The sequence below is a fragment of the Polypterus senegalus genome, chromosome 2 (assembly GCF_016835505.1).
Source record: "Polypterus senegalus isolate Bchr_013 chromosome 2, ASM1683550v1, whole genome shotgun sequence".
NCBI lineage: Eukaryota > Metazoa > Chordata > Cladistia > Polypteriformes > Polypteridae > Polypterus > Polypterus senegalus.
The window spans coordinates 199768402-199791806 of NC_053155.1; the positions used below are offsets into that span (position 1 = coordinate 199768402).

Consider the following 23405-nt stretch of genomic DNA (forward strand, 5'->3'; position numbering starts at 1 on the left):
TGATTGATTTTATTTTGTTTAGATATTAAATTACAGAACTGTCATTTAATTTACAGCGAGTAAAACTGTCATTAGCATCTCTACTTTTTACATTTCTTCAGCAATAAAGATAGATGTAATAGGAGGAAACGTAGTATAGTTTTCAGAAACAGGTTTAGAGTAGAAGCTTTATATATGCTGTTTAAACTGTAATTGTTGGGATTGCTACTTAATGTGTTGGATTATAAATTGCCTGCTTAAAATATTTTGCCAAATGTTTTCTGTAATTGGCAAGTATGGATAGTTGAAATGACTTTTGCATTTTACTAATACTGATTTTATGTTTTTTTTTTTTTTCTTCCCACTGTCTGCAAATCAAACACAGCTTAGATTGGTGTTACAAACTTTGCACTAGAGAAAAATTGGATAATTTAAAATGCATTATTGTAGACATATTTAAAATTGCCAAACTTTTATTTTCACCAAAGGTGGCCTGATGCTACGCTACAGGAACAAATATTTAAAGAAAATAAAAAAGCTTTATATGTGTACAGTATATAATATTGGGTTAGGGGGGGTTAATACTATTTATTGAAGAAGATTTGAGGCATAATAGTGGTGCAGATGTAATTAAATATATAAATACTATGGAAAAGGTTACAATATCTTGAACTTAATGGCATTGTACTTGCTATTTTACAGAGGTTAATTACTGTTTTCATGCTAACAAACTGTTTTATGGGGACATTTGTTTATATAGGAGTGTCCCATCTCTTAAGTAAAACATTATTTGAGGCAGATGACACTAAATAAGACGTGTGTGTGTGTGTGTGTGTGTGTGAGAGAGAGAGGGAGAGAGAGTTCATCATGTCCATGGTGTGGAGTCTGTCTTTGACATTTCCTTCTGGACTTTTTCTATGCCAACCCTTACTGTTTGAACATCAATTATGTGCAATCTTGTCCCATGTTAGCATCAAATCTCATGTTTATTTGATGTATACATTTTTAGAGCAAATGACAGATAGATCTGACAATGTAGGTTTGCCTATTTAGAGACTGATGTACAGTGGAACCTCGGTTCACGACCATAATTCGTTCCAGAACTTTGGTCGTAAACTGAGTTGGTCGTGAACCGAAGCAATTTCCCCCATAGGATTGTATGTAAATACAATTAATCCGTTCCAGACCGTACAAACTGTATGTAAATATGTAAAAATATGTAAAGATTAAGCACAAATATAGTTAATTACACCATAGAATCCACAGTGTAATAGTAAACTAATGTAAAAACATTGAATAACACTGACACAAAACACCCAGGCTCCCTGCTCAGCTACACGAGCTGGCTCGCTCACGCTCTCTCTCTCTGTAGCACACACACCACCAAAGCCCCTCCCTCCCTACCTCAGCTACAGGAGCAGGCTGGCTCACGCGCGCTCTCTCTCTGTGTAGCGTGTGCGCACACACACACACACACACACACACACACCTATCCTCCCTCCATCCCTTCCCTGTCAGCTGCCTGTGCTCTCTCTGCGCTTGCTCGCTCACGCTCTATAATCTCTCTGTAGCACGTGATCGCGCAGCATTTTTTTTAAAATGAGTTTTAAGCATAGCAGAAAAAAAAGGAACAACAAATCCGAAGCGCTTGCAAAAACCAACTCACAAGCAAACAAAAAAGTAACATTGCAACAAATCACACAATGAAGTCCTCCATGTAAACAGTTTTTTTAATGAGTTTTAAGCACAAGGAAAAAAGCGAACATTTGAAAAAAGAGAAAAATAACATTGCAACAAATCGCATTATGAAAAAAATCCGTAATACAGTACAAAAACCACCAAGAAAACTAACCTTGCATGAAACGAGTTCTGGCATGAAGTGAGGAGGAACTGGGTGGAGAGGAGGGAGAGTCTGGCTCCGCAATGGAGGGATGTTTTCCTTCAGGTGTTTTCTCTCTTGTGATTTCTTGGGTTTCTGGTGCTTTTAGCTGTTTAGCTGGTGGGAGTGAAAGCCTCATGCAGCCATTCCAAAAAGAAAGTTCTTGTGACCCAACCCTTCGTGTTTGCCCTCCACATTAGTGGCAGTCTGGCTTTGTTTACATTATGCTGCTTGAAAGCACGAGGGCTCTCCGAATTGGTAAATGAGTAAACTGGTAAACAGTTTTTCCACCTCTTGTAATTTCTTTCTTTACTTCGATTTCAATTTTCTTCAAAACTTACTTCTGACCACTCTCCACTTGCTTATAAGCCATAGATAACTGCAAAAGCACACGAAATACTGTAGAGCACAAAGAGAGTGCACGTCTTATTGAAAACAATGAACAAGGAGCGGCTTTGCTTAAATGAAAAAGCATGGCAGCTCTCTTTCTCTCGGGCTGCCTGTGGGGGGAGGGGGATGGTTTCGCTTGCACTACAGCCTACAGATAGGCAGGCAAACACGTGCAGCAATCTCCTCCTCCCCCTTCCCAGCAGGGACGTGCTCGCTCGCTCTTGCTCTCTCTCTCTCTCTCTCTTTCTCTCTCTCTTTCAGCTCAGCTCAGACAGGCAAGGGAAACTGGCTTGTTCGTATACCGAGTGTGTGGTTGTGAACCGAGGCAAAAGTTTGGCGAGCTTTTTGGTCGTGAACCGAGTTGTACGTGAACCGGGATGTTTGTGAACCGAGGTTCCACTGTATGTGGTTGATTTTGTGGCATATATTTACTTTTAAATGAAGTTCTTCCCATGCATGGCACTTTTATTTTTTATTTTTTTCTCTTTTTAGACCATGTAAAATAATGCCAAAAGTTAAAGTGTGCAAAAGTGTTTTTTTTTTTTGTTTTGTGTTTTTTTTTTGTTTTTTTTTAAATATCCATCATTGACTGATTCTGTTGGTTTCGGCTTAACTTTCTTGTGGGTATATTCAGTGATGGTGTATACCATGATGCAACTGGGTGTTCTGCCACATGTTGCTAGTCCTTATTGGACATGAAAAGCATGCACACTTCCGGAGCAGCTAAACATACATTAATCTAGCAATTTAAGTTGTTTTTTTTTTTTAATCTGTGCATGCTCACCTGTAACTAGATCAATACATTTCAGCTCTTTTTACATTTAACAACTTCATTAAATTGTTACTCTGAATAGGAGGTTTAAAACTCCATGTCTAAGGCCATGGTGTCTTTGATCAGATAAAGAGGACGAATGTGTGCCTGTGTGTTGTCATTTAGGTCCATTTGTGGTTCTGTGTGTGTGTGTGTTTTAACAGTTTTGTGATGCACATCTGACTTAACATATTACATTGTATTCTAGAATTTTAATAAACCTGGATAAATTGTTGGTTTTAAAATGAAACTTGCATATTTTCAGATAGTCCATGTCATTATGGCAAAGCAAAATAAAAGGAGTGACTCAACAAAGTACTATGCATAGATTGGAATACATGTAGTGACAAATATGTAGCTGTATACAGATGTGTATATGGTGTGCTAAAATAAAGTTGTAATTTCCCACTTGCGGACCTAACATAATTAGTACAAAACTCTTACGAAGTGTACTGTTCCAGAAAATGTTCCATATAACATATTTCTTCAATCAGGTTCACTTCCAGTGTCTTCTTTCCTAAATTAAAGTTTGCATAACAAAATGCATTCCACTGTTTTAATTTTTCATGTATAAATTGATATGACTGTATGTACAGGTAGAATTTAGAAAAGAAGTATTGGCTCAAATTGTGGAAAACAGCTTGTTTTTTACTGTAACATGATTTTGGTTATAAATATCCAACATTTACTGAAAAATACCTGTGGCAGTTAGGCAGCATGTATGTCAGTGTTTTTTTTTACATGCAGGTCTAATTTTATTTGGAAACCATATAACTGAGTGCCTTGTCTTATAGGTCTGATCATAGACTGATGTGCTATTTATTGTGTGTAATTTCTTTTTTTTTTTAATAACAGTACTGTAAAATTGTTGATTGCATTTTGTATGAAAGAAAAACAGCTGAATGTTTCTCTTAAATAAATACTACACAAAAACATGTCCTTTTCTTCTCTTGGGTCACAGATTGGTAAAAGGTACAGAATTAGACTTTAGGATTAAGTACTATAAAAACACCTGCTTGTGGACCATTAGAAAACACCTACATGTAGAAGTGTACTAAAATATACTGAAGCTACTGCTTACTGTATTCAAATACTCTGTATGCATACAGAGTATTTGAATACAGTAAGCAGTAGCTGTAGCTTCAGTATATTTTAGTATACAGGGCAGCATTTTCTAGAAGAAAGCTAATTGCAGCTTGTTTAATTTCACAAAATGTCAAGTTGTGCTATTGTACTGATGAATGATCAGCTTATGCAGCATGGCATTACAAGTTACTAAACGCATGAATGCTCCATAGGGTGTACTTTACCTTGGAAGATTCACGTGGAAAACAATAAATAATCAGGCCTTAATCCAAATCATGGGCTACAGTCAATTTTCATTTCATTTCATAATGCATGGAATGGCAGCAGAAGCAAGGGAGAGGACAATTGACATGTTGTGTTTTAAGAATTGCCAGACGCTATGGATTAAACTGCACCACTGTGTCCTAGCTGCAGACAAAGCTTGAACAGACAGGCTGCACCACCCAGCCAACAGAGCATGACTGATACATCAGATTGGTTCACTGCAAAGACCATTTCCTATCTGACATGTACCGCTGTTGAAATTTCTGATAGACACAATGCTGTGAAAGAACCGGGACAGACTTGGTATTGCTGACCTTCAAGCAAGATGACCTGTTACAGGATGTCTGCTCACAGATGAATGACTTCACAGCATTACAGTGCCAGGCCACAGTACATTTTAAGTCTTACCGGTTCATTCGTCTGTATCTGATCCTTAGTTGGTTTTAAGCAATGAGTCTATCGCCATCTTTCAGTTGTAAACTTCCTAGTGATGATAATGGTAGCAACAAAGCCGAGTTATTCTTCTTGACTTTCTTAGGAAACGCACGGACACACCAGAAGCAGTTGAGAGAGAAAGAATATATCCAGCATACACAGTTTCTGTCATTTGTCCTCTTCCCACTGGGTTGTGCATTGTACATTTCCCAAGTGAAGAGTTCAGGAGGCACTTGGACTACCTTGAATGGCTCCTCCTCAACCAGTACTGCTTAAACGTTTTACTCTGTCTCATTAGAGTAAATCCAGAAACATTTTGCAAGAACCCCAGTTTGGTTGTTTGGACCCATGGCAAACATAATGGAATCACCAAACATGGAGAATGTTCACACAGCATGTTTATTTCATAGCAAATAAACACATCACAGGTATAACACAAAACAATTCTTGTTTAATGGATAGACATTCTGGCTTGAAGTATCATTCCTCATACAAGTTATTTTACTTAATGGCATATTTTTTCCAGATCAAGTAGAATCACCTTGTAAATTACATTTCCTAAAACAAATACCTGCACAAGTCTAAAAATGAAAATTAGCCTGCAGTTAAGAGTGCTAACATACCTTACATAAACTGTTGGATTTGGGTAACTGAAAGGAAACCTGCCCCCAATAAGAGAGAGTTGTCAACTGAAACAATGGAAAGGAATATAAAACTCCATCAAGAAGGAAATCCAGCACAGAGTGTGAAAAAATATGTTGGTTGTGCCCAGTCTGGTGTCTGAAATTTGGTGCTGTGTAAACAAAATAGGAAGTTTATAAAAGGAAAGCATCAGAATAAAATACAAAACAAAAAGGTGGAAATGGAAGTCAATGTTTTGTTACAGACCTGCAAGAAATCCAGTGCATGAAATGAGATTTACATATAGAAAAGCCAAAAGAAAACCAGCATTAACACCTTAACGGAACAAAACAAAATTACAGTGGGATAAGAGAAATGTGAATGATTGGGTGAATAGAATATTTTGTGGTAAATCAAGAATATACATTGACCAAGAAAATGATGCTGGAACTTCTGTTGAAACACATAAAAACTGACTGAAGAAAACAGACACATTTCCCCACTTATGATTTTGGGGTTGCATGTCAGGTAAAGGACCAGGGGAGATGGAAATCACCATCCTTTATTGTCATCCATCTGTCCTCTTCTGCTTATCCGAGTTTGGGTTGCGGGGGCAGCAGCTTGAACAGAGGTGCCCAGACTTCGCTCTCCTCGGCCACTTCTTCAAGCTCATTGGGGGAATCCCGAGGCGTCCCCAGGCCAGCTGGGAGACATAGTCCCTCCAGCGTTTCCTGGGTCTTTCCCGGGGCCTCCTCATCTGACTCCTCTCGATGCGGAGGAGCAGCGGCTCTACTCTGAGCTCCTCCCGGATGACTGAGCTTCTCACCCTATCTTTAAGGGAAAGCCCAGACACCCTGCGGAGGAAACTCATTTCACTCTTGTGTATTTGTGATCTTGTTCTTTCGGTCACTACCCATAGCTCATGACCATAGGTGAGGGTAGGAACGTAAATCGACTGGTAAATTGAGAGCTTTGCCTTGCGGTTCTGCTCCTTTTTCGCCACAACAGACCGATGCAGAGCCCGCATCACTGTGGACGCCATACCAATCCGCCTGTGGATCTCACGCTCCATTCTTCCCTCACTCGTGAACAAGACCCTGAGATACTTGAACTCCTCCACTTGGGGCAGGATCTCGCTCTCAACCCTGAGAGGGCACTCCACCCTTTTCCGGCTGAGGACCATGGTCTGTGATTTGGAGGTGCTGAATCCCATCCCAGCCGCTTCACACTCGAATTGCAAACCGATCCAGAGAGAGCTGAAGATCACGGCCTGATGAAGCAAACAGGACAACATCATCTCCAAAAAGCAGTGACCCAGTCCTGAGTCCACCAAACCCATTAATACCCTGGCTGCGCCTAGAAATTCTGTCCATAAAAGTTATGAACAGAATCGGTGACAAAGGGCAACCCTGGCGGAGTCCAACTCTCACTGGAAATGGGTTTGACTTACTGCCAGTAATGCGGACCAAGCTCTGACATCGGTTGTACAGGGCCTGAACAGCCCTTATCAGGGGGTCGGGTACCCCATACTCTTGGAGTACCTCCCACAGGATTCCCCGAGGGACACGGTCGAACGCCTTTTCCAAGTCCACAAAACACATGTAGACTGGTTGGGCAAACTCCCATGCACCCTCCAGGACCCTGCTAAGGGTGTAGAGCTGGTCCACTGTTCCACGACCAGGACAAAAACCACACTGTTCCTCCTGAATCTGGGGTTCGACTATCTGACAGACCTTCCTCTCCAGGACCCTGAATAGACTTTTCCAGGGAAAAGGTTAGGATTCCAGGGCTGAGGAGTGTGATCCCTCTGTAGTTTGAACACACCCTCTGGTCCCCCTTCTTAAAGAGGGGGACCTCTACCCCGGTCTGCTAATCCAGAGGCACTGTCCCCGGTATCCATGTGATTTTGCAGAGATGTGTCAACCAAGACAGTCCTACAACATCCAGAGCCTTGAGGAACTCCGGGCGTATCTCATCCACCCCCAGGGCCCTGCCACCAAGGAGTTTTTTGACCACCTCAGTCCCAGAGATGGGGGAGCCCACCCCCGAGTCCCCAGTCTCTGCTTCCTCATTGGAAGGCATGCTAATGGGATGGAAGAGGTCTTTGAAGTACTCCCCCCACCGACCCACGACATCCCGAGTCGAGGTCAGCAGTGCACCATCCCCACCATACACAGTGTTGACACTGCACTGCTTCCTCCTCCTGAGATGCCGGATGGTGGACCAGAATCTCCTTGAAGCCGTCTGAAAGTCGTTCTCCATGGCCTCCCCAAACTCCTCCCATGCCCAAGTTTTTGCCTCAGCAAACACCGAAGCTGCATTCCGCTTGGCCTATTGGTACATATTAGCTGCCTCCAGAGTCCCACAGGACAAAAGAGTCCTGTAGGACTCCTTCTTCAGCTTGACGGCATCCCTCTCCGCCGGTGTCCACCAACGGGTTCGGGGATTGCCACCACGACAGGCACCGACCACCTTATGGCCACAGCTCTGGTCAGCTGCCTCAGCAATGGAGGCATGAAACATGGCACATTCGGACTTGATGTCCCCCACCTCCCTCGGGATGTGGTTGAAGTTCTGCCGGAGGTGTGAGTTGAAGCCGCTTCTGACAGGGGACTCTGCCAGACGTTCACAGCAGACTCTCACAACACGTTTGGGCCTACCAGGCCTGATCGGCATCCTCCCCCACCATCGAAGCCTACTCGCCACCAGGTGGTGATCAGTTGACAGCTCTCTTCACCCGAGTGTCCAAGACATGTGGCTGCAAGTCTGACCACACGACCACAAAGTCGATCATCGAACTGAGGCCTAGGGTGTCCTGGTGCCAAGTACACATATGAACACCCCTATTCTTGAACATGGTGTTCATTATGGACAATCTGTGTCAAGCACAAAATTCCAATAATAAGAAAATACCGCTTGGGTTCAGATCGGGGGGGCCATTCCTCCCAGTCACGCCCTTCCAGGTCTCACTGTCATTGCCCACGTGAGCATTGAAGTCTCCCAGCAGTACGAGGGAGTCCCCAGAAGGTATGCCCTCTAGCACCCCCTCCAGGGACTCCAAAAAGGGTGGGTACTCCAAACTGCTGTGCATACGTACAAATAGTTAGGACCCTCTCGTCCACGGGGGTAAACCCCAATGAACAGGCTCCAAGTCAGGGGGCAATAAGTATGCCCAGACCCGCTCAGCGCCTCTCACCGGGGGCAACTCCAGAGTGGTAGAGAGTCCAGCCCTTCTCAAGGAGATTGGTTCCAGAGTCCAAGCTGTGCGTTGAGGTGAGCCCAACTATATTTAGCCGGAATCTCTCGACCTTGTGCACTAGCTCAGGCTCCTCCCCTTTCAGAGAGGTGACATTCCACATCCCAAGAGCCAGCTGCTGTAGCCGAGGATGGGACTGCCAAGGTCCCACCTTCGGCCACCACCCAACTCACACTGCACCCGACCTCCTTGGCACCTCCTACAGTGGTGAGCCCATGGTAAGGGGGGACCCACGTTGCCTCTTCAGGCTGTACCATCCTCTATTTGATCTGGAGAAAAATGACATTAATTAAAATAATTTGTTCAAGGTGTTTCATAAACCCAGAATGCTATTAAAGGACTGAAAATTGATATAAAACAGATGGTTGATATTGGTCTATGAGACCATTTTCTTCTACTTTTTAATATAGAAATAATGATAAAAAACACTCATGAGAAGCATATTGTTAAAAAACGCTTCTTTGACTCGGCAGCAGCTTTAAAACTTACAAACATTCTAAGCAATCAGTCCGTTTATAGTGCCAGCTATAATAGCGAGGATAATGTAAATAGTAAGGTGGAAAGATTTAATTCTAAAGTAAGAGCTGCTGTTGACATAGTTGCACCTGAAAAGACAGTGAAAAAATCTTCTAGCATTGTTATACCATGGAAGACCCAAAGAGTGTCTGATTTAAAGAGAACATGCCGTAGAGCTGGCGTCAATGGAGGAAGACTAAACTTACTATCCACCACGAAATATTAAAAGTCAAAATAACAGAATACAATAACACTGTCCGTCTTGAGAGACGCTGCTATTTCTCAAGATTATAAATAACAATGCTAGTAATCCCAGAGTCTTATTTTCTACAATTGATCGCCTACTAAACCCAGGTAGCTCAAAGGAATGCCTCCTAAGTGCTTCCAGTGAAACCTGTGAGGCTGTCGCTGTATTTTTCAATCAAAAAATTAATGATATTAGAAATAACATAGTATATCCCTCCAACACTAAGGATCCTCCTAAACCCCAGCATCCTGTTATAAACAAATTAAACTCTTTCACTAGGATAGATTTACCTGATTTAAAGAAAATAATCTCTCAATTAAAACCCTCCACCTCCGTCCTTGACCCGATACCAACAAGGTTTTTCAAAGAAGTATCAGGCGTGCTAATTGATAATGTTCTTGACATAGTAAATTCGTCACTAGATACTGGGGTCTTCCCAGACTGTCTTAAGACTGCTGTAGTTAAACCCCTACTTAAGAAACATAATCTCGACCCCTCAGCTCTTGAAAATTTTAGACCCATCTCTAACCTGCCTTTCTTAAGTAAAGTTCTGGAGAAGGCAGTCATTATGCAGTTAAATGACCACCTAAATAAACATGCTATTCTTGATAAATTTGCACTCGTTAAAGTAGTAAATGACTTGCGGGTAAATGCAGACAGAGGCCATTTATCTGTTCTCATCCTCTTAGATCTGAGTGCTGCATTTGACACCATTGATCACAATATTCTTAGAAATCGCCTTAGTCAATGGGTGGGCCTCTCTGGCAGTGTCTTAAATTGGTTTGAATCCTACCTGACAGGGAGAAAATTTTTTGTTAGTTGTGGTAATTACAACTCGAAGACACATGATATCCGATATGGTGTTCCACAAGGCTCTATCCTGGGTCGCTGTTATTCTCAATCTACATGCTTCCGTTAGGTCAGATTATCTCAGGGCACAACGTGAGCTACCACAGCTATGCTGATGACACACAGCTGTACTTATCAATAGCACCTGATGACCCCGATTCTATTGATTCACTAACACAATGTCTGACTTGTATCTCAGAATGGTTGAATAGTAATTTTCTCAAGTTAAATAAAGAGAAACTGAAATCTTAGTGATCAGCAATAATGGATACAATGAGGCTATTAGAAATAAACTGGATACATTAGGATTAAAAGTCAAGATGAGGTAAAAAGCTTAGGGGTAATTGTTGACTGTAATCTGAATTTTAAATCACATATTAATCAGATCATTAGGACAGCATTTTTCACTTAAGAAACATAAGTAAAGTTAGACCTCTTATATCACTGAAAGATGCTGAGAAATTAGTTCACGCGTTTGTTTTCAGTCGACTAGATTACTGTAATGCACTCCTCTCAGGACTACCCAAAAAAGATATAAATCGTTTGCAACTAGTGCAGAATGCAGCTGCTAGAATCCTAACTAGGAAAAGAAAATCCGAACACATTTCTCCAGTTTTAATGTCACTACACTGGTTACCTGTGTCATTCAGAATTGACTTTAAAATTCTGCTTATGGTTTATAAAGCCTTAAATAATCTCGCCCATCTTATATATCGGAATGTCTGACACCTTATATTCCAAATCGTAACCTTAGATCCTCAAATGAGTGTCTCCTTAGAATTCCAAGAACAAAACTTAAAAGAAGTGGTGAGGCGGCCTTCTGCTGCTATGCACCTAAAATCTGGAATAGCCTGCCAATAGGAATTCGCCAGGCTGATACAGTAGAGCACTTTAAAACACTGCTGAAAACATATTACTTTAACATGGCCTTTTATAACTTCATTTTAATCTTAATTTAACTTAATCCTGATACTCTATATGTTCAATTTCCTCAAAATAACTATTCATGGTGGCTCTAAAATCGGTACTGACCCCTACTCTCTTTTCTGTTTCTTTTTCCGGTTTCTTTAAGGTGGTGGCCTGCGCCACCTCCACCTACTCAAAGCTTCATGATGCTCCAACAATGATGGACGGATTAAAAGGCAGAAGTCTATGTAACCATCATCATCATCATCAAGCCCTTCCGTGAGAATCTTAAATCTAAAGAGGACTGTTTCATTTATGTTAGGTAGAATGCCCAGAGGGGACTGGGCGGTCTCATGGTCTGGAATCCCTACAGATTTTATTTTTTCTCCAGCCGTCTGGAGTTTTTGTTTTTCTGTCCCCCCTGGCCATTGAACCTTACTCTTATTCGATGTTAATTAATGTTGATTTATTTTGTTTTATAATTGTGTCTTTCATTTTTCTATTCTTTAATATGTAACGCACTTTGAGCTACTGTTTGTATGAAAATGTGCTATATAAATAAATGTTGTTGTTGTTGTTGTTAAACAAAAATTGTGTTATATCTGTGATTTCATCATTTGCTATGTAGTAAAAAAGCTAACCTCTTAAGTGTGGAGATTCCATAATTTTTGCCAAGGACTGTACTTATAATATAATTCTTAAAGTCACTATCCAGATCTTATGACCATAGTGGATGTATACTAACTAATAAAAAGGCAGCATGCACAAACATCTGACCTGTTTCACTACCGCAGACCAGTGCATCCATCCATTTTCAAACTTGTTTATCCTGAACAGGGTCTTGGGGATGCTGCAGCCTCTCCCAGCAAGCATTGGTCACAAGTCAGGAACAGCTATTTGACAGGGTGCCAGTCCATTGCAGGATCAGAGAAGTAAAAGATTTGTAAAACTGTTGTTGCTATACCGATTCATTGATCTACAGTATATTTGGTCCTGAATACGACCTCAACCTAACAACTCCTTCATTTGAGGTAAATGCTTACCTGCTGGGGACAATACATTCTTTTCTGTGAGAGGACCATGACTGTTGATTTTGAATGGATTTGACAAAATATAAAGTATGTGAAAACTTGTGGTCCTCAAATAGAGGAACCAGTTAACAGAACAATTTTGGTAAAAACAAACATTTCAGTCCAACCAGTTTGACAATCCTGTTCACCTAGATCTCACAAAATAACAGAGTCAAGATTTTAAGTTCCTAAACCGTACACTCCACTGCACTACTTGGTATTTTGCAACATCAACAGTGGCTTGAGGACCTCATACTGTCACAGTACCTTCTGCTACACACTATGGGATACACAATAATCAGCAAACCTTCGATGTCTTCTGTGATCCTAGGGAAATGTGAACTCACTACCAAATAAGATCGACGAACTGGCTGCACTGGTGAAAAATGTCAGGACCTACAGAGAATGCAGTTTATTGTGTTTTTGTGAAACGTGGCTAACAACTACCATCCCAGATGCTAACGTGGAGCTACTCGGGTTTACCACAGTTAGAATGGACAAAGACGCAAATACCTGTGGGAAGCGGAAGGAAGGGGACTCGCTCTCTATGTGAATATAAGGTGGTGCAACTCTGGACATGTTAACATCAAAATCTCCACTTGCTGCAGGGACATCGAACTGTTGGCCATAAGTTTGCATCCCTATTACTTGCCCAGAGAGTTTGGACACGTCATTGTTATTATTGTTTACATCCCTCCTCGGGCGGACGTAGAGATGGTGGGTGACATCATCTATTCCGCTGTTAATAAATTACAAACACAGCACCCTGAGGCACTTGTGCTAATCGCTGGCGACTTTAACCATGTGACACTGGACAAAACATTACCTGCCTTCTCCCAGTATGTGGATTGTAACATCCGGGGAAATAGGATTATTGACCTACTGTATGCAAACGTTAAAGATGCATACAGCGCCTCCCCCGCTGCCTGTGCTTGGGAAAGCAGATCATAACCTAATTCTGCTTCAGCCTCACTACAAACCAAGAGTGAGGGAGCTACCTACAACCACACGCTCATTCAGGAAGTGGTCCCCTGAGGCAGAGCAGGCTCTGAGAGACTGCTTTGGAACTACAGACAGGGATATCCTGCAGGGGTCACATAGTGAGAACATTGAGGAGGTTGTTGACTGCACTACTAACTACATCAACTTCTGTATGGACATTGTAGTTCCAATAAGAACAGTACGCTGCTGCGTTAACAACAAGCCTTGGATTACAAGTGACATCAAGGTCCTTTTGAACCAGAAGAAAAGGGCTTTTAAAGGCGGTGATCAGCATGAGCTCAAACGCGTGCAGAAGGAACTCTGAGTCCAGCTCAGGGCGGCAAAGGAGCAGTACAGGAGAAAGCTGGAGCAGAAGTTGCAAAATAACAGCATGAAGGAAGTGTGGGATGGGATAAAGATTATCACTGGCTGAAGCTTGAAGCAGGGTGCCACCATGGAGAGAGCAAACCAGATGAAAAACTTCTTTAACAGGTTTGACCACCCTAACCCACTCTCACCTCAGAGTATTGCACCCTCCACCCATCCTTCTGCTGATACCAGCCTAGGAGAGAGTTTCCCCCCACCCACAATTACAGCAGCCCAGGTAAGCAGAGAGCTGAGGAGACTTTGTGCCAGCAAAACAGTGGGTCCAGATGGCGTATCACCATGACCGATGAAGGCCTATGCGCTGGAGCTGGGGAGTCCTCTACAGCACATTTTCAACGTGAGCCTGGAACAAGGGTGAGTCCCGAGGCTTTGGAAAACATCTTTCATCACCCCAGTCCCAAAGGTATCACGTCCTAGTGAGCTGAATGACTTCCGGCCTTTTGCTGTGACGTCATATGTGATGAAAACCATGGAGCGGCTGCTGTTTCACCACCTGAGGCCACAGGTCCACCACACCCTCGACCCTCTGCAGTTCACATACCAGGAGAAGGTGGGAGCGGAGGATGCCATCATCTATATGCTACACCAATCCCTCTCCCACTTGGACAGAGGCAGTGGTGCAGTAAGAATTATGTTTTTGGACTTCTCTAGTACTTTCAACACCATCCAACCTCTGCTCCTTAGGGACAAGCTGACAGAGATGGGTGTAGATTCATACCTGGTGGCATGGATCGTGGACTATCTTACAGACAGACCTCAGTATGTGCGTCTCTCGAACTGCAGGTCTGACATTGTGGTCAGCAGCACAGGAGCGCCGCAGGAGGCTGTACTTTCTCCGGTCCTGTTCAGCTTATATACATCGAACTTCCAATACAACTCGCAGTCCTGCCACGTGCAAAAGTTCGCTGACAACACTGCTATCGTGGGCTGTATCAGGAGTGGGCAGGAGGAGGAGTATAGGAACCTAATCAAGGACTTTGTTAAATGGTGCGACTCAAACCACTTACACCTGAACACCAGCAAAACCAAGGAGCTGGTGGTGAATTTTAGGAGTCCCAGGCCCCTCCTGGACCCCGTGATTATCAGAGGAGACTGTGTGCAGAGAGTGCAGACCTATAAATACCAGGAAGTGCAGCTGGATGATAAATTAGACTGGACTGCTAATACTGATGCTCTGTGCAAGAGAGGACAGAGCCGACTATACTTCCTTAGAAGACTGGCGTCCTTTAACATTTGCAATAAGATGCTGCAGATGTTCTATCAGATGGTTGTGGAAAGTGCCCTCTTCTATGTGGTGGTGTGATGGGGAGGAAGCATAAAGAAGACAGATGCCTCACACCTGGACAAACTGGTGAGGAAGGCAGGCTCTATTGTAGGCACAGAGCTGGACATTTTGACATCCATGGCAGAGCAACGGGCACTGAGCAGGCTCCTGTCAATAATGGAGAATCCACTGCATCCACTGAACAGTGTCATCTCCAGGCAGAGGAGCAGTTTCAGTGACAGACTGCTGTCACTGTCCTGCTCCACTAACAGACTGAGGAGATCGTTCCTCCCCCACACTATGCGACTCTTCAGTTCCACCCAGGGGGGTAAACGTTAACATTATACAAAGTTATTGTCTGTTTTACCTGCATTGTTATCACTCTTTAATTTAATATATATTTTTTTATTAGTATGCTTAATTAATCCTTGGGATTAATAAAGTATCTATCTATCTATCTATCTATCTATCTATCTATCTATCTATCTGTCTATCTATCTATCTATCTATCTATCTATCTAACACATCTGAGCAAGACTTTCAAATCCCCATGACTTCTCAGATACCTGTGAAAGAGTAAAAACTGGTCAAGTGTTCCATGGCCAGGCAGAGCAGATTCCACATTGCTCCACCTGAATATGACATTCATCCAGCAGTGTCCCCATTCTAGTACCCCAGCATAAGTTTTTCCAGGAACATTGAAGAAATGTGATCCTTTAGTAATTGGAACATATGGAATATACTTTTTTTTTAAGATTACTACTGCAGTCATTTCCAAGGCACTCTGCCCAACTAGCACTTAACTTTGAAGAGGCTTGTTAGCCACACTTTCCCATAATATCCAAGTCTTTAAGCATTTCCAGTCAGATCTCATCCAGCAACATGGAGTTTTTTAATCACCACAGTAACCTCAGCTATAGATCTGAACCCAACCCAACCAATGCTTTTGGTACTGACCCCTCCCAAAGAAGGAGTATACCCCAGTTTTAAGAGTTCCTTAAAAAGTACTCCTTCCTCCTTTCAACTATATCCCCAGTTAAGATCAATATTTCCCCACTTATGCTGAAAACAGTCTGGGCGACATCCCACCTACCCTTCCTGAGCTAGAATTGTTTGACCATGCCAAAGTCATTCTCCATGGCCTTCCCAAACTTCAGCTACACATGGGTCTTTGGTGTGACCAATTCCATTTGCTGACTTTGTGGCACTCTGGTATCTCACATTAAAAACTAGAGATGCTTCTGCTAGCAATGTTCAGAAGGCCTGATATGCACCAACAATCTTTTTCTCTACAGCTTTACTACCGTTCAGACTCTTTGTACCTTCCCTCTCCAAGATCCAGAAGATGCTTTTTGGTGGTGCTTGATGGTACTACCAGAAACTTTATCCAGGGTAGTCAGCTGGGCCACCGCATAGGCAACTGCTACCTGTTTTTTTAAATCAAGTTGACTCTCAATAAATTATTTACTGACAAGAGAGAAAGCTGACACCGACAGGTGGGGTAGTTGTACCAGGAGATAAAAATTTATTCAAGAAACTGTAAAGACAGTTGATAATGAAAATCAGAGAAACCACTGTCAAAACAGAAGTACAAAACTGTGAACATAGCAATAGTGAACAACCAGAAGTCAATTACAAAAATGTACAGTAACTAAACAAAATCAACAATGGAGTCAAAAGTTGAACCTCCAACAGTTATAAAAAAAATAAAAAGACAGTGCTGGCATGAAAATTGCTGAGTCAGAAACCAAATGACATTCAATACTAGAAGTACATAAACTGAAATTGTCTGAGGGTTGAATTCTTAAACCAGTGAAGCCAGGTACACCAAAGCATAAAACTGTAATTTATGCTGAAACAAGAATTGTCAGAAGGCAAATTCTATACTCAAAACAGAATTATAACCTTAAGATAAGCTGTCATCAAAATCTAGACACAAACCTGTTACTGAAGCCAAAGTAAGAATTGCTATGAATCAAAAGTTGCTTGACTACTGGATCTGGAATCATGGGCAATACACTAAATGACACACAGGTTTATAAAGTGGCAAGTCCATGATGTATCCCTAGCAATAGTGTACTGCATCCTAGCAACACAGTCACAAATGCAGAAACGTCTTTATAGTCACATGACATACTTAAAAATCCATCCATTATCCAACCCGCTATATCCTAACTACAGGGTCACAGAGGTCTGCTGGAGCCAATCCCAGCCAGCGCAGGGAAGGAAACAAACCCCAGGCAGGGCGCCAGCCCTCCGCAGACACTTAACAATGATAAAGAAATTTCAGCTGGTTTATAACTACATTATACATACAAATTGCTCAGTTATTAATATTGCCTGACTTATGAAGTCTCCCAGAATGCACAACAAAGCCGCAAAAACAAATTTCCTATAGCATAAAAAAAATTAGCAACATGGTCCAAATTGTTAAGAGGTATAAGCTAAACTCACTCTGAACAGAGGTAGGTATCTGCTAGCTTTTTCCAGCACACCCTTGCCATCTGTTTAGATCTTACGGGTTTGTCAATCTGAAGCCATTTTAAGGCCACATTCAGTGTCTCTAATAAGATACAGTAGAATACTCTGAATAGTTATTTGGTGCATACATGTTAACAACATGATTGAGCTGGCACTGTCGTCCACTGGAATGAATGTCAGTCATATGGCATCCAGCTATAGGTTTTTAAGTATTTTTACCCCCAATAGGGTTCTATTTTAAGGGACAACTCCAGTTCAGTGAGGAGAGATGGAGACCACCTTTGACTAAGAGGTTTGGTTTGATCTGGACACAAGTGACTTGAGACAGAACAATGACCACTGCTCCATTATCAAGTCTACAGATGACACCATGCTCATAGGATGCATATCTGGGGAGGATGAAAGCCACTATCTAAATCAAGTGGATTGGATGGTAAACGGGTGCAATAAAAACTCTCTCTCTCTCTGAATGTAAAAAAGACCAAAGAAATGATATTTGATTTTAAGAGACAGAAATCTGTATGTTCACCTATTGTAGTTCTGGGAGAGGAGGTAGAAATAGTGACTGAATATAAATACTTAGGAACTTACCTAGATAACAATCTTAACTGGAATACAAATACAAAAAAATTATTTTCTAAATGCAACCAGTGCTTATTTCTCCTCCATAAACTCAAACTATTTAAAGTAGACAAGGACCTCATGTTATCCTTTTATCGCAGTCTGATCCAGTCTGTGATCACTTTCAGTTTCATTGTCTGGTTTAATAGTCTGACAAACCAAAACTCAAAAAAGCTCCAGCAGATTATGAAGTATGCAGCTAAAGTTATTGGGGCTGATGTAGATGATTTGACTAGTGTGTGTCAGAGGGCAATGTTAAAGAAACTGGAAATCATCTCAACTGATGACAGTCATCCATTACATGTGGAACTAAAGTTCAGTAAATCAGGAAGAATAGTCGCTTTGAAAACCCACATAAATCGCTCCACAAACTCCTTTCTTCCTAGTGCCATAAGAAATATCGGAGATAATGATTATGGTTTTGATAGATATCCTGTAACCATTTTTTTAGTGTAAATATGTAATATATAACTGCCTTACCTTAACCTTTCTTGTTTCTATTTGTCTGTTTTATTTCATTCTGTCTGTTATTAGATGCAACTGAGAAGGCAAATTTCATGTTTTCTTATGTAAACATGACTAAATAAAGAAACCTTAAACCTTAATGCTGTGCGTAGTGGAAAGGCTGACTATACTGAGCAAGTATTTTTCAACCTCACTGGTGAATACCAATCCTACGTCTGGATCCAGGACTGAGTCGTGGTATTCCTAATATTGACAACATTCTTTGAGATTTAATTAGAACATTTATAGGGGACAATTATGGATAATGCTTTGCTAGGTCCTCCCCTTCAACTAGTCTGATGTAGATAACACAACCAGAGCAGTTGTCTAAGAATCATTGAAACACACATCCTTCCACACACCATGTCAAGGTCACAGTCCTTGAAGTTATCAAGCCAACTATTTTCTTTATAAACAGACAGAACAATATAGTTTATTTGATAATAAAAAGCATATTAAAAACCAAACATAAAACACTAAAAAATTCAGACTCTAGGACTCAAGGCCCAAACTTGGTTATCAGCTTTGCTTTCAAAGATAACATTATTTCTATAGCACATTTTCATCCAAATGATGTAGCTCAAAGTGCTTTACAGCATGTCAAAGAAGATTAGGATGATAATGAATAAATAGTATACAGTACATCAAGTTGAAAGCTGCAGAGCCCAAGCTCTACTTCTGAAGAACAACAGTTACAGAAGGCATATACAGTAAATGACCAAAAACTGACCATCACAGAACTAATTTTTCAAAGCAATATATAACTAGAAATAATAATAATGGAGACTGTTGTTGGCTGCGCCATTAGCTTTAATGCCTGTCTTAAAGCGTGAAAATATAGATAGATAGATAGATAGATAGATAGATAGATAGATAGATAGATAGATAGATAGATAGATAGATAGATTGGTGGCTGTCCAGTTTCTGTCATCTAATAGTGCAGAAGGCATCCTCTCTAATTTCAGCTCTTAGCACAGGGTCCCATTAATACATCCAGTTAAAGAACTAAAGACTCCTATTTAATTTAAACCTAGTTTACGGACTCTCTCTTCCATAATTAGTTTTAAAAGTCATTTGAAAAATCTGCATTTCAACCATTAGATGGCATTGTTTGCACTGTTAGACAAATCTACTAGTATTTCTTATTGTGTCTTTAAACTCTTGCCTGGCAACGTACAGTAGATGATAGAAATTTATTTTAGTGTTATATCCAAATATAAAACAAATTTAAAAATAAATTATCAGCATGATATGCAATATATAACAGCATCACAACATTATATACAACAATAATTAATAATAATGTATTGTACAAAAATCCAAATATGTGGAACAATTTGACAGTGCGTAATTATACTCTTGCCCAGTAATGTATACAGTAAGTCTTTATAAAGTAAACATATCTTATATTAGATGAGGGTGTTTGGAAATCATTACAAGGCAAAGATATATCTCTTTTTACTAGGGGGCTTTGCCCCCTGCTCGCTTCGCTCGTCAACCCCCCTGCCTGTTCTACGTGCCAGTAACTTCATGTCTCTTCTGCTCGAATATGTGGATTTCACTTTCACCAAACAACAAAACTTTTAATTCTCACGAACAGGCCTCTTCATTGGGAAGAAACACTACATTTCCCTGATGGCAACATGAATTAGACGATCTACAAGTCTCCGACTTGAAGTTTAAAGCCAAACAATATCTACATACTTCTTTCAAATCACTTATGTCCATATATTCAATCTCTTTTCACTTTTACCTTTTTGTCAATATCGCATTGAATTTTGATTCCGTGTTTGGAATTACATTGTGACAACGCAATGTATAACTGCCCGTGAGTGAATATCGTTTCTTTCTCTCTACACAAACTGTGTCTGACAATAGCATTCACACAAATGAGAAATGATTGAACCATGTGCGTGGCTGTAAATGTTTTAGATGTGGGCAGGACTTTTCCAAATCTCTTTGCATAAAGTCTTGTCTCACGGGGTTTGAAATTTTCTCTCGCAGGATTTCACTTTCACCAAACAACAAATCTTTTCATTCTCGCAGATACGCCTCTTCATTGGAAAGAAACACTACTTTTCCCTGATGGCAACATGAATTAGAATCTACAAGTCTCTGACTTAAAGTTTAAATCCGAACAATATATTCGATCTCTTTTCGCTGTTCTGTTATTTCACCGAGTAATAATTTCTGTTTGTTTGCCCTAATACGATCTTTACTATCATTTTTTTGAGACTTTCGAATTTTTGTACTTCCATTATCTCTAACCTGCTCTGCATGTGTATTGCACCAATGTTTTTGAAATCTTTACAACATTCTACTTTGTCATCTACTCTTTGTCTTTCATTTCTGGCCCCAGGCGTGGTTAAATCACTTGGCACAAAAGTCTCATCTCGCAGGACGTGAAAGTATCTCTCTGAGAAAATCACGTCTCGTCTCTATTCCCAATATTTTTTTATTATAATAGTGAGATAAATGTCACTGCTCTACAAAAATTGCAATATGTATGTGCAGAGTAGATATTTCTTTTAGTGTATGGTAATGTTTCTGAAAAGGATAATAAGCCAGATGAGTGTGATTTTTATTTATATTTCCTGCACATACTGTTAGGTCCATAAATATTTGGACAGAGACAACTTTTTTCTAATTTTGGTTCTGTACATTACTACAATGAATTTTAAATGAAACAACTCAGATGCAGTTGAAGTGCAGACTTTCAGCTTTAATTCAGTGGGTTGAACAAAAAGATTGCATACAAATGTGTGGCAACTAAAGCATTTTTTAACACAATCCCTTTATTTCAGGGGCTCAAAAGTAATTGGACAAATTAAATAACTGGAAATAAAATGTTCATTTCTTATACTTGGTTGTAAACCCTTTGCTGGCAATGACAGCCTGAAGTCTTGAACTCATGGACATCACCAGATGCTGGGATTCCTCCTTTTTAATGCTCTGCCAGGCCTTTACTGCAGCAGCTTTCAGTTGATGTTTGTTTGTTGGCCTTTCTGTCTGAAGTTTAGTCTTCAACAAGTGAAATGCCTGTTCAATTGGGTTAAGATCAGGTGACTGACTTGGACATTCAAGAATTTTCCACTTCTTTGTTTTAATAAACTCCTTGGTTGCTTTGGCTGTATGTTTTGGGTCATTGTCCATCTGTATCATGAAACGTCGCCCAATCAATTTGACTGCATTTAGCTGGATTTGAGCAGACATTATGTCTCTGAACACCTCAGAATTCATTCAGCTGCTTCTGTCCTGTGTCATATCATCAATAAACACTAGTGTCCCAGTGCCACTGGCAGCCATGCACACTCAAGCCATCACACTGCCTCCACCGTGGTTTACAGATGATGTGGTATGCTTTGGATAATGAGCTGTTCCACGCCTTCTCCATACTTTTTTCTTGCCATCATTCTGGTAGAGGTTGATCTTGGTTTCATCTGTCCAAAGAATGTTTTTCTAGAAATGTGCTGGCTTTTTTAGATGTTCTTTTGCAAAGTCCAATCTAGCCTTTTAATTCTTGAGGCTTATGAGTGGCTTGCACCTTGCAGTGCACCCTCTGGATTTACTTTCATGCAGTCTTCTGTTTATGGTAGACCTGGATATCGATACGCCTACCCCCTGGAGAGTGTTGTTCACTTGGTTCGCTGTTGTGAAGGGGTTTCTCTTCACCATGGAAATGATTCTGCGATCATCCACCTTTGTCTTCCGTGGATGTCCAGGTCTTTTTGCGTTGCTGAGTTCACCAGTGCTTGTTTTCTTTCTCAGGATGTACCAAACTAGATTTTGCCACTCGTAATATTGTAGCAATTTCTCGGATGGGTTTTTTCTGTTTTCGCAGCTTAAGGATGGCTTCTTTCACCTGCATGGAGAGCCCCTTTGACCGCATGCTGTCTGTTCACAGCAAAATCTTCTACATGCAAGCACCACATCTGAAATCAACTCCAGGCCTTTTATCTGCTTAATTAATAATGACATAACGACGGACTTGCCCACACCTGCCCATGAAATAGCCTTTGAGTCAATTGTCCAATTACTTTTGAGCCCCTGAAATGAAGGAATTTGTGTTAAAAAAATGCTTTAGTTGCCTCACATTTTTATGTAATTATTTTGTTCACCTCACTGAATTAAAGCTGAAAGTCTGCACTTCAACTGCATCTGAGTTGTTTCATTTAAAATTCATTGTGGTAATGTACAGAACAAAATTAGAAAAAAGTTGTCTCTGTCCAAATATTTATGGACCTAACTGTATCTTAACCCAATGCTGCATACTGGTCCTCAACATATTGCATCATCAAGGTCAATAATGTTTTCTGCTATCTGAATGACTCGCACCATCTGTTGTTTTGAATGATCAGATGCATTGCCATAACTAACACTTATGCAGAAAGTGAAGATGCTTTCAATGTCTATAATATCACACCAGCAGTGATTCAGACAGGTTACACATTTTTAAGTTGGTGGAGAAAAAACATATGCCGCTGAGTTTTTTTGATAACAGTTTCCAACACAAACTTTGAGTGCTAGCGGTCCCCAAGAAGATAGAAAAATTCCTCCCTTTTGTTAGTGATACTGTTTATAACCAGGTAAGCGTAAGGTGTGAAGTGTCTCCTAAAATTCCAAAACATTTTCTGATTATTTAGGTTGAAATTGTTGAGGGTGCTCAAACTGGCCAGCTGAACCGCTTCTAACATGGCATATCATCCCCATCTGTGATCAAGTCGGTCAGATTCGAATCATCAGCAAATTTCAGCAGTTTTTTTTATTTTATTTTGATGGGTCGCTGAAGGTGTAATCATTAGTGCAGTAAGAAAGAAAGAAGATGAGGCAAAAGACACCACTGAGGGAACCCTGTACT

General features: G+C 40.8%; 1 protein-coding gene across 1 annotated transcript in view; it reads left to right on the plus strand.

The window, feature by feature from the left end:
- LOC120523655 (thiamine transporter 1-like) overlaps window positions 1-11445 on the plus strand; it is a 31706-nt gene extending 20261 nt beyond the window's left edge. Inside the window, exon 7 of the transcript XR_005632677.1 lies at window positions 11406-11445. The gene's annotated coding sequence lies outside the window, so the exon portion shown is untranslated. The remainder of the gene's footprint in view (window positions 1-11405) is intronic.
- Window positions 11446-23405: the final 11960 nt, after the last annotated feature.